The sequence below is a fragment of the Phycodurus eques genome, chromosome 11, assembly GCF_024500275.1.
Source record: "Phycodurus eques isolate BA_2022a chromosome 11, UOR_Pequ_1.1, whole genome shotgun sequence".
In the NCBI taxonomy this organism is placed as follows: domain Eukaryota; kingdom Metazoa; phylum Chordata; class Actinopteri; order Syngnathiformes; family Syngnathidae; genus Phycodurus; species Phycodurus eques.
Genome location: NC_084535.1, coordinates 22,017,865 through 22,033,181, shown reverse-complemented (window position 1 = coordinate 22,033,181; position 15,317 = coordinate 22,017,865).

Here is a 15,317-nt window from a genome sequence, read left to right as displayed (position 1 = left end):
GTCTTCTCGACCCTGCCGGTGCTCCAGTTTTAAAGCATCATAAACCCATTTGTGGGGGGAAGGCAGTGTCAGGCTGGGGAGGACACTCACACCAGGTGTCCCGGCACTCCGGCCTGCTCTTTGGCCCGCCATGCTTTCTCCCCACATATTTTTAATGCACCACATATTCGCACATCCTTTGGGGAGCTGGTTGGCCTGGGTGGGTGTGACTGTTACGGGTCATTATTGCCCTGTGACCGTCTCACCTCACCCCCAGCAGTTTCTCCAATTTTAATGCACTACACCCCACCACACACGATCACGGTAGAGATGATGGTTGCCAATCGGGGACCTGGTAACCATAGAAATAGGGTGGGTGGTGGGTTTTCACATTTTTCTTGGCTTGGTTCCTGGGTACCCGTGCCCCTCCTTTTGGGACTGGTCGGGGTGCTTCGGTTGGGCTGGGGTCCACCCCGAGTCCTGGGGGCGGGGGTCGGGGGCGTCCCCCTGGTTGGGTCCCCTGCTGGACGGACTTGCTGGCTTGGCCCCCGCTTGTGGGGGGAGTGGGCCCTTCCTCAATGTGCCGGCTCAGCAACTTCGTACAACAGTTGACGAACATGCATGTGATATGGTGTTCATTCACTAATAAGTTTGATAGACCACTAATAACAACACAGGTTATACTAACATATCAATTCACAGGTTCTTACAAGTGCTTAGACACTAAAAAAAATAATCCCACCGCACCTCTCATCAGTAACACTGCCTTGCTTATTTCTCACATCCTATCCTGTCCTGCCCTTTTCTGTCCGTTCTCATCTTGTTCTCTTGGTTAGTTATTGCATGTCCTCAAAGTTTATCCACCCTTCCACAAATAGGAACATGATTTGACTGTTGTAATATTACTTGTGCTCAAACATCTAGACAGTCTCACTATTGTTCTGCCGTGGTTCGCACCCCTATTACCCTTGTGCACTGTCTGTCCCCTCAAACCCTTTTCTGTCCAGCTGCATTTTAAATAAACAGAATAATTAAAACATTTAAAAATAAGCAGGGGGAGTATTTCGACCCCCACCCCCGTTGCACAGCTAAACTGTTGAAGCACAAAAGGCATAGATCCACCAGTAAGTACTGAAACATTGGTGGATGAGCAAGATTGGGAGAGCATACCCAAGTCTGCGTTGATCAATGTGAACGATCAAAGCCCTGACGCTTTTAACATTAAAAACAATGTTAAAGTCCTGATGTGACTCTGAGTTTAAAGGCACCGGCACTCACATCTAGGTCCGAACAAAACTGTTTTATACAGTAACTGAAAACACATCCAAATGGATTCTGCAATTTGTGATCCACTCAGGCTGAAAAATTAAGTAGACTGCACTTTCAGAGCAACAACTCTTTCTCAACCTTTGGACATCAACGGCTTTGTAAACCAATACATATCAGAGCTGATTTAATTCGGAGAATGTCACAAGGAGGCAGATACCAAGGTTCTTTCCTTCGCTTCACTTCCTATTTGTGTTCTGTCAGACTACACATTTACACCTAGTGAGGATAAGCGGTACAGAAAATGAATGGACGGATAGAATTAGAAACCAATATCAGTATCTGTAATGGATAAGATACTGTACATTTGTACTCATTCTCACTTAAAAAAAAAAAAAATATATATATATATATATGATATTACACATCGATACCACTTCCCCACCCTGACATATATATCTTTCAGACAGATGGAGTAGGGGACATGTCAGCCGTGTAGAGATACTTCATGGTAAACCAGGATGACAAAACTAGCCGTGACAGAGTACAGAGAGGAGCTCCAGAAACTCTGTGCTTGCCGGACAGGCTGCTTCCGCAACACCCAGGCAGCAGCCTCTGTTGCCGCCTGATAAACGTTTTCATCCATTTTGCTGGACGACTACAAATTATGATCTGCAAAATGGATGCAGCGACAGAGGCAGCCGTCCCATGAGTTGCCATCTGGAAAGCATTGAGTTTCTGACAGACAACAGTTGTCCTTTTAACAATTTTACTTGAGAAAAGCAAATGCCTTGTTTTACAGGCTACGTTAAGTGAAATGTGTCTCTCTCTCTCTGTGTGTGTGTGTGTGTGTGTGTGTTTGTGCGCGAATAAATAAAGAAATCAATAAATAAACAAAGAAACAGTTTACCTGGGCTGGTGTTAAAGGTGACATCAGCATCAGCCTGGACTGTAGTTAAAGTATCACCATCTACTACTGAAGATGTCCTGAACAAAAGTACAGAAGCAGAAGATGCTACTCCCCTTATTTTCAATGAGAATATGAAGGCCAGCCTAGAATTTGCACTCAAATTCAGAGACCAACCTAAAAGATATTCTGGGGAAAAGCTTTATGGACTGAGACGAACATTAAGTTGTCTTTCACCTTCTGCTTCCGGAAGCAAAGTGCTACATATCACTCTTCTGTGCAAACTAAGCACACTGGACAACAAAATGGATCGAATCAGACTGATAATGACTCATTGGTAACAGTAAAAAGCTTGGAGTAAGTATGCACATATTACCAGAAAATCCTCATTAATTTCCCTCATGATACTATCGTTACAATATACTATATAGTACAAAGTTGCAATCTATAATTCTTATGAGCCGTATTAGTAATTCTTTTATAACTTCAATTTTGTGCAAAATAGATTGTTTCATTAAATAATGTGTTCATTTTTGTAGGGAGTTCCCAAGTATTACGTGGCTAAGGCCCTATGACATCATCACAAGGCTTTAACATAGAGTCACCTTTCTCATATTCAAAACCTGGCCTCTATGATTTTGAGCAACGTAAGCTTTGCTGTATATGGAACTGCCGTGTTGTTAGTTCAACATTTTCATGCTAGACCTGAGAGCTTTAATTTGGACACATTTTTTCATGACATTGGTAACATACGTGCAGAAAATATTGTGTGCTCTCTTGGCGGTCAGCTCATATACATGGGCTGACATAAAAAAAAAAAAAATGATGACCAATTCTTGATTTGTGACAGTCAAGAGGTCACAACAGCAAGAACTTACAGCCCAGGTCATTCAGTACTGTACAGTACACAATAAAGAAATACGAAGAACGGATATGGATCCCTCCTCCGATCCATTTGGACTGAAATGTTTAGTGGACTGTATTTTCAGAGCAATATATTTTTCGCATCCGGCTGACATGAGTGATTTTATACACCGGTATATATCAGATCTTATGGATTTCATAGGATTTCATGAAGAAGAGACTCTCAAACTTCTTTTTGCAGTCTTCCAAGAACAATGGGGTAAGATACATTTCTAAAAATACCTTAAGCTGTGCAAAGTTATGCTGTTAATTAGTATATGAGAATTCAACTAGTTAATTTAGGCTACCAACCGGCAACTACAGTACTTAAAAAAAAAAATATTTGTACATACAGCATTTGTATAGTATCGTTCCATTGTTACACAATTATATACTGTCAGTAGTTAGTACGATAAATACATAACGCATTTCCTCCAATAGTGGCCTGTAGGAGCTGTGGCGCTGGTAATGTAGTGATACATGCTTCTGTTGGTTGGTTGTGTCAGGAAGAGCATCTGGCGTAAAAGCTGCCAAGCAAATCCTGCAAGTTACTCGTTGCAACCTCTAAGTCGAAAGTTGCATACTCTTTTAGGAGCTGTGTCTCATTTGCGCCATCTTCTCCCCTGTTTTCTTCAGGAAAAAAATAAAAGGTGTGCCACAAGGTAGCCCTACATAGGGCATGTTTCCACAAGGTATAGTTTAATTCATTAGCTCAAATACGAATACAAATAATAGAACATCATAGCACCCAGACAGTGCAGAACGAGCCGGGGAATTCAACAAAGAAAAAAAAGAAATTAAATTCTATAGCCATCCTCTCTACTCCATCATAATGTGTGGCATGTTTTAACAACTTTTGCTTTTCTTATCCTTTAGTGTTCCCAACCTGAAAAACAAATATTTATTCAAACGAATTCATGACAACTGGGTTGAAAAAGAAACTTGAAGAAAATTGTTTAAATAATAAAACATACCACAGTCAAAATACACATTGGCAGGGTCTAGGATACAAGTAGTGAATTTGTTCCACCTCTAACTTCCCCACATTGATATCAACTAAGAATAGCACGTCAGCCAAATGGAGCCTGTTAATGTGAGGCAGTTACTTCCCATTGTACCACACAAGTAATAATTCTCCGATGTCCAATCAATGGTCACTACTTGAGGAAATATGGTATTTGATGCTGCTATAAACTGAAAGGATTTGAAATGTTACACAAAATTATATTATCAAAATATAAACTCATATCTGTGATTTTGTAATTGGCTCTCTACAGAGAAGAAGTTTCTCAGTATTAAAGAAACAAAAACATGCATGGATTCTTTCCCATCCTTACAAAATATATCAGAGGCAGAGATTGAGGACCTTTTGCAGAGGCTGTACAAGGATTTGGCAATAGCAAATGTATTACCACAAGAAGTAATACATAAAACTGGAAAAAAACGGAAGACCATTAACAATTTGGACGATGAAAAAAAATGTGCTATGAATTTACCACCACATGCCTTGTGCAATTTCAGCACAGATACAGATGTAATGTCAACAGAATGGATATCAAGTGAAGAAGTGAATTTAGGACAAGATGGTGGAGCAATGCAAGATGTAAGGCCGTGCTTGCTGCCGCCTATTTCAGTGACATCTTCAAATATGGAAGAGCCTACATCGCCACATGTGTCACAAGAGCTTGTTTTCCCACCTAGTCCACCGAGGCAAGAACTTGTTCTCTCTCCTAGTCCACCAAGGCAAGAACTTGTTCTACCACCTAGTCCACCAAGGCAAGAACTTGTTCTCCCACCTAGTCCACCAAGGCAAGAACTTGCTCTCTTACCTAGTCCACCAAGGCAAGAGTTTGTTCTGCCACATAGTCCACCAAGACAAGAGCTTGTTTTTCTACCTAGTCCACCAAGGCAAGAGCTTGTTCTGCCACATAGTCCACCAAGACAAGAGCTTGTTTTTCTACCTAGTCCACCAAGGCAAGAACGTGTTCTTCCACCTAGTCCACCAAAGCAAGAGCTTGTTCTTCCACCTAGTCCACCAAGGAAAAAGCTTGTTCTTCCACTTTGTCCACCAAGGCAAAAACCTGTTGTCCCAGCTAGTTCACCAAGAAATGTCCAGGAGGACCAGGTGAATGTTGTTGAAAGTGAAGTTATACCACACATAAAAGGATCACATGAGGCCCCCAGGATGGGTGCAGGGCAATATTTACAGCAGATTCAAAAGGATAAAACACCTGGACCCGAGAAGGCTAAGTGTATGAGCAGGGTCACACTACTAGTGCCTGATAAGTCCAAGATGGGGACATTCGAACCCAAACAAACAGGGCCAGATACCAGGTCCAAACAAATTGAGCTCAAGAACACCAGGGTGTCCCCTTTCACTATACCTCAACGACAAAGACCTGGAAAATCTGAACAAGAGACCAGACCAGCACAGGAGTCCAAGAAACCCAGGCTGGGTTCTAGCCAGGCATATGGACCAAAGAAATCTGAAAGAACAGAATCACAAAGCAGACGAACAATTTTGGAGACTCCCAGTGTGGTCTCTCGGGTACCATCGGGATTAAAAAGGCCAAAATTATTAGGACACACATCATCCTTACCTGAGGTGAGGAGAACAAGGTTGAGTCTTCACCGCTTATATGGAGAAAGGCCTAAAACCGCTGGGCCAGAAATGAGACCAAAGCCACAGCCAAAACAGCCCTGGAAAAATCCTCTTAGTGATCCTCCAAGAAGGGAAGGACCACCACGGGTTCTCTGGATGGAGAGGGAAAGAGTAAAGCCTGTGCAAAACAAAAAACATTGGAAAATTCCTGCTAACCTCTTGTTTTGATATAAACCAGAACCGATATCTCCTCCAGTCCTTTACAGCCTCCTTTTATTTAATCAAGATGCCACATAACAAAGTTTTTAATCCTTTGTTGTATGAGTCTATTATTATAGTATTTTTTTTTTTTTTTTTTTAGTTTTTTACATTTTGTTTATGGTGTATATTTTGAGCCGTTTGTTGTCTTTTTGCATGCTTTTGAGTTGGAATGGTGTCTTATTGACTTCCTGGCAAGTTCCCACCTCAGCCCACGGACTAGCCCATGATGAACATCTGCCTAGCCATGTGAGATCCCCTTGGGGTAACACTGGCAGCAGGATACGGTGTGATAACAGTCCTTGTGTGTGTGAGTTACAGTTGATAGCATATGTCCTTGTGCCTACAGGAACTCCAGTGTCAAGGAAGCAATTGCAAGAGGTTGTCAGACTGGAAGTGAGCGGACAAAAGACCTGCTGTGATAACTGGCTACAAAGGATGTTGACAGATTCCATCCCACCTCCCCTCCATGATAAAAAAGACAAAAACTATTTCAACACACCTTTGGCTGACTGGAACCATGATTTTATTAGTAGGACTCAAATTATTATGTAACATTTAACTAAGACATTAATATTGGTAATGTGATGTGAAAATAATTTCTGAATTCAAACATTAATATTGGTAATGTGAAATGAAAATAATTTCCCTGCCAAGAGAAATGTCATATGTGTAAATAAACTGCTCTTGTGCTCAACCAGCAACCTCAAACCCTCCTTTTGGTTGTGCAGAAAGTACAAATTCAGTATCTGGGTACAGTAATTGTGAAGGACATGACCTTAACACAACTGCCATCTGTAAAAAGGGCCTGTAAAGACCCCTTTAATAAAATTGTTTTTTATACTTCTGTTGCTGTTCAGGATGGTATAACAAGATAGTATTGCACCTTTTTGGATTCTGTTATGGGTGACGATTCCATTAGTTACAAGAACAAATTGCTTTTTTACCCAGAGTTGCACCAAAATGCAATATGCTTTACCTTTGCACATGTGCCACTGCTCCACCAAGTGAGAAATTGGTTGGGCCAATATAGTTTTCGTGTAATCCTGCTAACTAACCAACAAACAAATGGAGATCAAACAATATTGCTTGGCGTAGGTGGACAAAGTCTGTAACCCCGAGCAAAGGTGTGGTTGGACTCGAGTCATGAATTGAATGACTTTTGACTCAACTTGAAAATATGTTAAAAGACTTGCAACTCAACTTGGACTTGAACAGCAATGACTCGTGACTTCACTTGGACTTGAACCCCATTGACTTGAGAAGACTTGCTACTTAGACAAAAGCACTGAGAAACCAACCCAAGGAGCAGCCGCGGGCGATGAGGTCAACCCCAACACCAAGCAGTCATCCAGCCCGGGGGGGCCCAGCCTCAGGAGCACCACCATACAAGTAAGTGAATGTAAATTTATGAGCACAACTGTACATATATGCAGTCATATGTACCTCTGTTATACTGGTATGAAAGTGTAGGCTATACCTTTTTTATAACCACTAGGTCGCGGTGGCATTTTGGAATGAAAGTACAGCTTTTTCATAACCACTAGATTGCGGCATACATTTATAAAATGTGAATGCTTTTTCCATTTGCCCCTATATATATGTATAATGCGCACTATTGACTTTTGACAATTATGTTTTTTTGGGGGGGAGGGGATGCGCATTATACATGAGAAATTACGGTAATTACTACTACCACTACTGAATGCAGTTAGCTTTCAAAGTTCAAAGGACCAAGGGACCAAGATTTTAGCACATCAGGAAAAAATAAGGGAAATAACAAACACAAGACAGGTGGTAGGGTTTGCTAGGGACTGGGACCCTATGAATAGGACTGCCAGACCAGCTACCAGATGGTAAGATCAACCAAAGAACTTACTAAGGCTATCTAGGGACAACTCCAATGTCAAGTCGAGGTTCATCACCATTGCAAATATTAGCTCATATCAGCTGGTTTCACCCATAGTCTGTCCAAAAATCACTTCTAAGTTCACTGAAGATCTGTTCAGGTCCAACCCATACAACACATCCCCGGTGTCGAGTGGAAACCCATGTCTAAATGTGGTCAATTTCATATTTGTTCACAAATCGATACCATTGGTCATTCCCAAAGTGGTCTGTTTTTAAAAATCTCTGACTAATCTAAAGTGTTGAAAGTGGCTTGCTCTCTTTGACAATGTAATGTTAATGGATTTTTTGTTTTGTTTTCCAGAAAAGTGATGGTTTTGGAGATGCAAGGATTTTGCCCGGTGCTAGCGGTATCTAGTCAATATTCATTCATTCATTCATCTTCCGTTCCGCTTATCCTCACTCGGGTTGCGGGCGTGCTCGAGCCTGTCTTTAGGCGAGAGGCGGGGTACACCCTGAAAACCCACGCAGACACGGGGCAAACATGCAAACTCCACACAGGTGGGGCCGGGATTTGAACCCCAGTCCTCAGAACTGTGAGGCAGATGTGCCAACGAGTCATCCACTGTGCCACCACAGTTAATATTCTATTCCTCGTGCAGCCCTGGGCTCGTCTGATCACTGCTTAATTCACTTAATACCGACGTACAGGCAAGAACTTAAATGTGCAAAGCCTACAGTGAAAACAGTGAAAAAGTGGACAAATGAAGCCAAGATGGAACTTCAAAGCTGTTTAGACTGCACAGACTGGAGTGTCTTTGAAAATTCAGCTGGCACCCTGGATGAATATACGGACACTGCCACATCCTATATCAGTTTCTGTGAAGAGGTTTGTGTCCCAACAAAATCTTTTTGTACATTCAACAACAACAAGCCGTCGTTCACTGCTAAACTTAAGCAGTTTCGCCAAGCTAAGGAGGACGCATATCAGAGCGGGGACAGGGCCCTGTATAATCGAGCTAGAAACCAGCTGACTAAAGAAATTAACATTGCAAAAAGAAACTATGCAGCAATGTTGGAAAAACAGTTTAGCGCAAACGACTCTAAATCAGTCTGGCATGCATTCCAATCGCTGACTAATTACAAGCAACGATCCCCCCAAGCTGAGAACAATAGCACACTAGCCAACGACTTGAATACCTTCTACTGCAGATTTGAAAAGGACAGTTTCACACCACACACCCACCCGGCCGCGCCCACGACCACAATCACACCTCTGACTTCTGCGTTAACCATTCATGAACAGGATGTGAGACGCATCTCCAAACAACAAAAGATTAACAAAGCGGCAGGCCCAGACCATGTGTCCCCATCCTGTCTGTGCGGACCAGCTCGCTCCAGTCTTCACTCAGATCTTCAATAGATCTCTGGAACTGTGCGAAGTTTCATCCTGTTTCAAACGCTCCACCATCATTCCAGTCCCCAAGAAACCTGCAATCACGGGTCTGAATGACTACAGGCCTGTCACTTTGACATCTGTGGTCATGAAGTCCTTTGAACGTCTCGTGCTGGACCACCTCAAGAGTGTCACAGATCCCCTGCTGGACCCCCTGCAGTTTGCCAACCAAGCGAACAGGTCTGCGTATGATGCAGTCAACATGGGACTGCACTTCATCCTAGAACACCTCGACAGTGCAGGGACTTACGCGAGGATCCTGTTCGTGGACTTCAGCTCAGCGTTCAACACCATCATCCCTGAACTCCTTTCATCCAAGCTTCTCCAGCACAGCGTCTCACCTGCCATCTGCCAGTGGATTTACAGCTTTCTGACGGGCAGGACACAGCAGGTTAGGCTGGGGGAGGCCACCTCATCCACACGCAGCATCAGCACTGGGGCGCCGCAATGTTGTGTCCTCTCTCCGCTGCTCTTCTCTCTCTACACGAATGACTGTACCTCAGCGAACCCGACTGTCAAACTCCTGAAGTTTGGAGATGACACCACTGTCATCGGCCTCATCAAGGACGGTGACGAGTCTGCATATCGACAGGAAGTGGAGCGGCTGGAGCTGTGGTGCGGCCGACACAACCTGGAGCTGAACACGCTCAAGACTGTAGAGATGATCGTGGACTTCAGGAGGTATCCTTCGCCACAGCTGCCGCTCACGTTGTCCAGCTGCCTTGTGTCAACCGTCGAGACCTTCAAGTTCCTGGGAATTACAATCTCTCAGGACCTAAAGTCGGCGACCAACATCAACTCCGTCCTCAAAAAGGCCCAGCAGAAGATGTACTTCCTGCGGCTTCTGAGAAAGCACGGCCTGCCACCGGAGCTGCTGAGACAGTTCTACAGTTCATCGAATCAGTCCTGTGTTCTTCCATCACAGTCTGGTTCGGTGCTGCTACAAAAAAGGACAAACTCCGACTGCAACGGACAATCAAAACTGCTGAAAGGATTGTCGGTACCCCCCTATCCACCATTGAGGACTCAACACGCTGCCAGAACTAAGACAACGGCGTGCAAAATCCTCTCGGACCCTCCGCACCCCGGTCACCGGCTCTTCCAGCTCCTTCCCTCAGGTAGGCGCTACCGATCAATGCTAACTAGAACTAGTAGACATTCCAACAGCTTCTTCCCTCTTGCGATCAATTTCTTAAACACCTAACCTATAATTCCAATACAACAAGCTGGCAATTATTTATTTTTTTGACTGAGTTCATTGTCACATTTCTGTGGGGCCAATTATGTATTATTATGTATTACCCACTCATGTCAGAGTAGCATCTGCTCCAATTGCACACTGTTTGAGGAGTATCTGTAACATTTGCACAACCAACATTGTCCCAGATGATCGCACTACTCGTCACTTTAAACCGCATACACTCCTTGAAGTCTCAGCGCCCCTTTGCACAATGGTCATTGCACCGGACTATTGCAATATTAGTCATTCGAACTGCTCTAAGTGCTGGAGGACTCTGCATCTTTTTGCACAATTGTTTTTTGTCAATGTCTTTGTCTCCAAAGTGTTCTGTAAATTGACTGTTGTACTAGAGCGGCTCCAACTACCGGAGACAAATTCCTTGTGTGTTTTGGACATACTTGGCAAATAAAGATGATTCTGATTCTGATTCTGATTATGTATACATATTAACGAATGTACTACAGTATATACTATTATATTATCCATAACCTCAATTTGCACTCTTAGGTTGATTGAAGACTCTAATATTGCCCACAGGTGTGAAAGAGAGTGTGAATGGTTATTTGTTTATATGTGCCCTGCGATTGGCTGGCGACCAGTTCAGGGTGTAGCCTGCCTCTTGCCAGAAGATAGCTGGGATAGGCTCCAGCATGCCCGCAACCCTAGTGAGGATAAGCAGCACAGAAAATGGATGGATGGATGGATGTTCAAATGTACCTGTAAAATACTTGGAGCAAATGTACATGGTTGGGTTAACATTAATTATTGTGTCTTCAAACTCGAAGAGCTAAATGTGCAATATAGCTATTTTGCATACATATTATTCATAACAATAGATGGTTCATACTCATGCAGTACATGTATCGTAATTCATCATTAATTATATCGAAATACTGAACAGTACCACTGTCAACATGCTACTTCCCACATTGCACTAATTGTGCAAATATTACTGTGGCATGAAAATCAATTCAACTCTTAAAATAATAAAAACATTCAATTCAATTTAAAAAAAGATGCATGTTAGTATAGGTTAAGTAATTAATCTTTGGACTCGAATGGACCAGGCGATAAATCTTTGGACAAGATTTATTACTTAACGTATACCAAGATACATCTGATTTCCCCCCTCTTTTTTTAGATTAAGAGTTAAATTTATTTTCATACCACAGTAATATTTGCACAACTTAGTCCAAAGATGTATTACTTAATGTATACCAAAATGCATCCGAATCTTTTTTTTTTCCCAGTTAATTTTTTGTTACCCTCCTCAAAGTGGCTTTATTTTTGTTTGTACTCTTTTAGCTGTACATATATTATTAATATGAGTGTATATGAGTAAATATTGCTGCTGTGACAACGTATTCCCTGTTCTATAGATATTCACATTCATCCACTTTGTCAGCATCTGCTGTTGATTCTCATTCGAACGTCATAAAATGTGTGCATTGTCAAATATTTTTCAATAAAACTACTTTTATATGCCACAGCTCAAAACGATATATCCCAAATACTGTATATCTTATGGACGATCCATGTGCATCTAATGCTGTGATGGTATAACCTAGTAAGTGACAGCGCTTTCAGAATGTCGTGAAGGGACAACATGTGATCAGGTGGTGGTGCGGGTTTCAGTCTGTTTTGCTGCCACAAGAGGGCAAAATAGGGCTTAGTCCTACATTGCTGAGACATACAGTAAACTGTCCTTTCAAAGGCATGAAGATCCACACACAGCAACCTAGTTGTTCATAATTACTGCTCCTTAATTAAAAAAATAAATAAATAAAATAAAAATCATTGAAAGTAATTAAAAAATATATATTTTTTAAATCATTGAAAATGAAACTTATTTCTCACTAGCAGAAATTCATTGCCAGATAAAGAAACTATAGTAGTCTTGCTCTAATGAAGCAAATCAAATAGTGTAAAGGGTTATGTATATACAGAGCACTGGACAAACGTTGTAATGACTAACAATGCCTTCATCTATTCTGTTCTAGGCGTAAGCCTGAATCTTCGACAGTGCATGCAATATCAGAATTGTCAGAACAAAGAAAGTCTTGTCTGCCTGGCAGTATTCTTTTTCTGATTTTCAAGTTTTTGTGTACAGGTATTTTGATTTTTAATTTTATTTTATTGATTTTTTTTTTTTTTTGCACAGAAAATGTACAGTAAATGTACATATTGTACAGTTTTTTAAAATCACAAGTTTGAACTCTATTCCATGATGACTAATGTTACACATACACCTCTCAAGGCTCTCATTGCAACTTGTCATGTGCAAATTAAATCAACACTTCAAGGAAATGAGGCTTCCTTGAAGTGTTTATGAAGTGTCTTTGGAAGATGATGACTCACACTGCGTAATTTTTCTAACTTGCGAGGCAGATGTGCCTCGCAAGCCACTAACACACACCATGTAGCCCAATCATAAATATATTGTTCAATTAATACCTCTCTGACAGTGTCAAAATTTGCATTTTAGTTGTTGAAAAATACAGCTTTTGACGATTTCATTATATTGCAAATGTAGGTGTAATACTGTAATTTCTGAGTGATGTGGTGGTATCTATCTTTGAAATAAAATTATTACCTTCCCTTTCCTCAATCTTATATGCACCAGTTAATATTTGACTGGCTTCTTATTTTATGGATGCTGAACAACATTCAGATATGTATTTTTATTCGTATTCTACTGCAACCCAGGCGGCACGGTGGACGACTGGTTAGAGCGTCTGCCTCACAGTTCTGAGGTCTGGGGTTCAATCCCCAGCCCTGCCTGTGTGGAGTTTGCATGTTCTCCCCGTGCCTGCGTGGGTTTTCTCCGGGCACTCCGGTTTCTTCCCACATCCCAAAAACATGCATGGAAGGTTAATTGACAACTGGAAATTGCCCGTAGGTGTGAATGTGAGTGCGAATGGTTGTTTGTTTGTATGTGCCCTGCGATTGGCTGGCGACCAGTTCAGGGTATACCCCGCCTCCTGCCCGATGATAGCTGGGATAGGCTCCAGCACGCCCGCGACCCTAGTGAGGAGAAGCGGCTCAGAAAATGGATGTATGGATGGATTCTACTGCAACAACATTTCGCAACTGACTCAAACCATTCAAACTCACTTTCCATTACCAAAAATTCCCACTTTCCCACACACAAACAATTCAAGTGTATGAGACATTCAACAAAAAACATTCCCCATCTTTCCCATTCCAAATTCAGTTCATTCAGCACATCAATATAAAAAATTTTTTAACCAATTAAAATCATTCCAACTTCAAATAATCAGCTCATTTAGAACATCTTGGGAACTATTTATCACATTTCAAAAATCCCCCCCACCCCCAAAATAAAGAAATAAATACAAATAACAGCTATTTAACCTCCTCCTTCCACATTTCTTGGACGATTTAAACCATTCCAACTTAAAAATATTAAGCTGATTCTGGACATCATGGGAACTACTTACCACATTCCTAAACTTTATACATTTTCAAACCTTCCCAAATTAAGAGATATTTTACACATTTACCTTCTAATTAAAATTCTCATTTTAAGAGATATATTACCACTATTGTCCACATTTCTTGACCGATTCAAACCATTCCGACTTAAGATTTTTCAGCTCAGAACATCTTGGGAATTAATTATTACAATATTGAACTGTGTCAGGCAGTGTCCCTCACGATTGAAATTTAGATTTTTGGGGGTCGATAATGAGTGAAAGTAGTTAAGTTGGATACATTTGAATGAGCCTGTTTTGTTAAAATGAATCTGTAATAGATCTGGAACAGGTATTGTCAGCGACAAAAGCGTGTCCATTCATTTCCGCCTATTAAACTGCTCATCCTTTTCAAATATTTATTGCATTACCAATGGCTATAAGACCTTTGGAAAGGAATTGGCCACCTGGCGATGCCCAGTAAGCAACTCGCCATTAACGCCGTGTTATGCAATTTTAATCAATAACATTGTAATTAATTAGCGATCTTATAGCATATTAAATTAGCGATTGAACATGATTTCGGGTTGTTGTTGTGTGGTGGTTGCACAACGGTATACAGTACGATGGCATTATAAGTAGTGACGTGCGGTGAGATTCATGATTGGTGAGGCACTCAACGTGACTCGCTTCCTATGCAATTGAACAGGAAATATGAAAATTCACCTATTTTAATGATGAAATCATTTAAATTATTGGATTGAAAAATAAAATCGATGTAAAGCATGGACCATAGAACTAAATTGGAACAATTTAATGTAATTATAAGGTTTTATTTACTATTCACATGCAGTGGAAAAGGAAGACCACCAGGGGGCAGTGAGGCTCTGCCTCACTTGTCGACCCTTGACTGCACGGCACTGGATGGCATTATAAGGTATGATACCATGATTTGGCCTCCATAAAGCGAGTATATGTGATGTTTTTTCTTTTTTTTTTCTTTTTTTTGAGTAAATACTTCGTAGATCTAAGTAAACAGCAGGTGATAAAAATATATGCACGAATAAACTATAACAAAGATTTGAGATCTTGGCTTTAGTTCCCTTTAAGAAATATTTGACATCCTGCATTGACCTCCTCCTTCCACGTCTCTTAATTAACCGATTCAAACCATTCCAACTTCAAAATATTCCGTTCATTAAGGACATGTTAGGTGAGGGTTGGACTCCGCCAAGCCTGTCCTTTGTCACCGATTCTGTTCATAACCTTTTTGGACAGAATTTCTAGGTGCAGCCGAGGCTTAGAGGGGTCAGGTTTGGTGGCCTCAGTATTGCATCTCTGTTTTTTGCAGATGATGTGGTTCTGTTGGCTTCATCAAGCCGTGATCGCCAACTTTCACTGGAGCGGTTCGCAGCCGAGTGTGA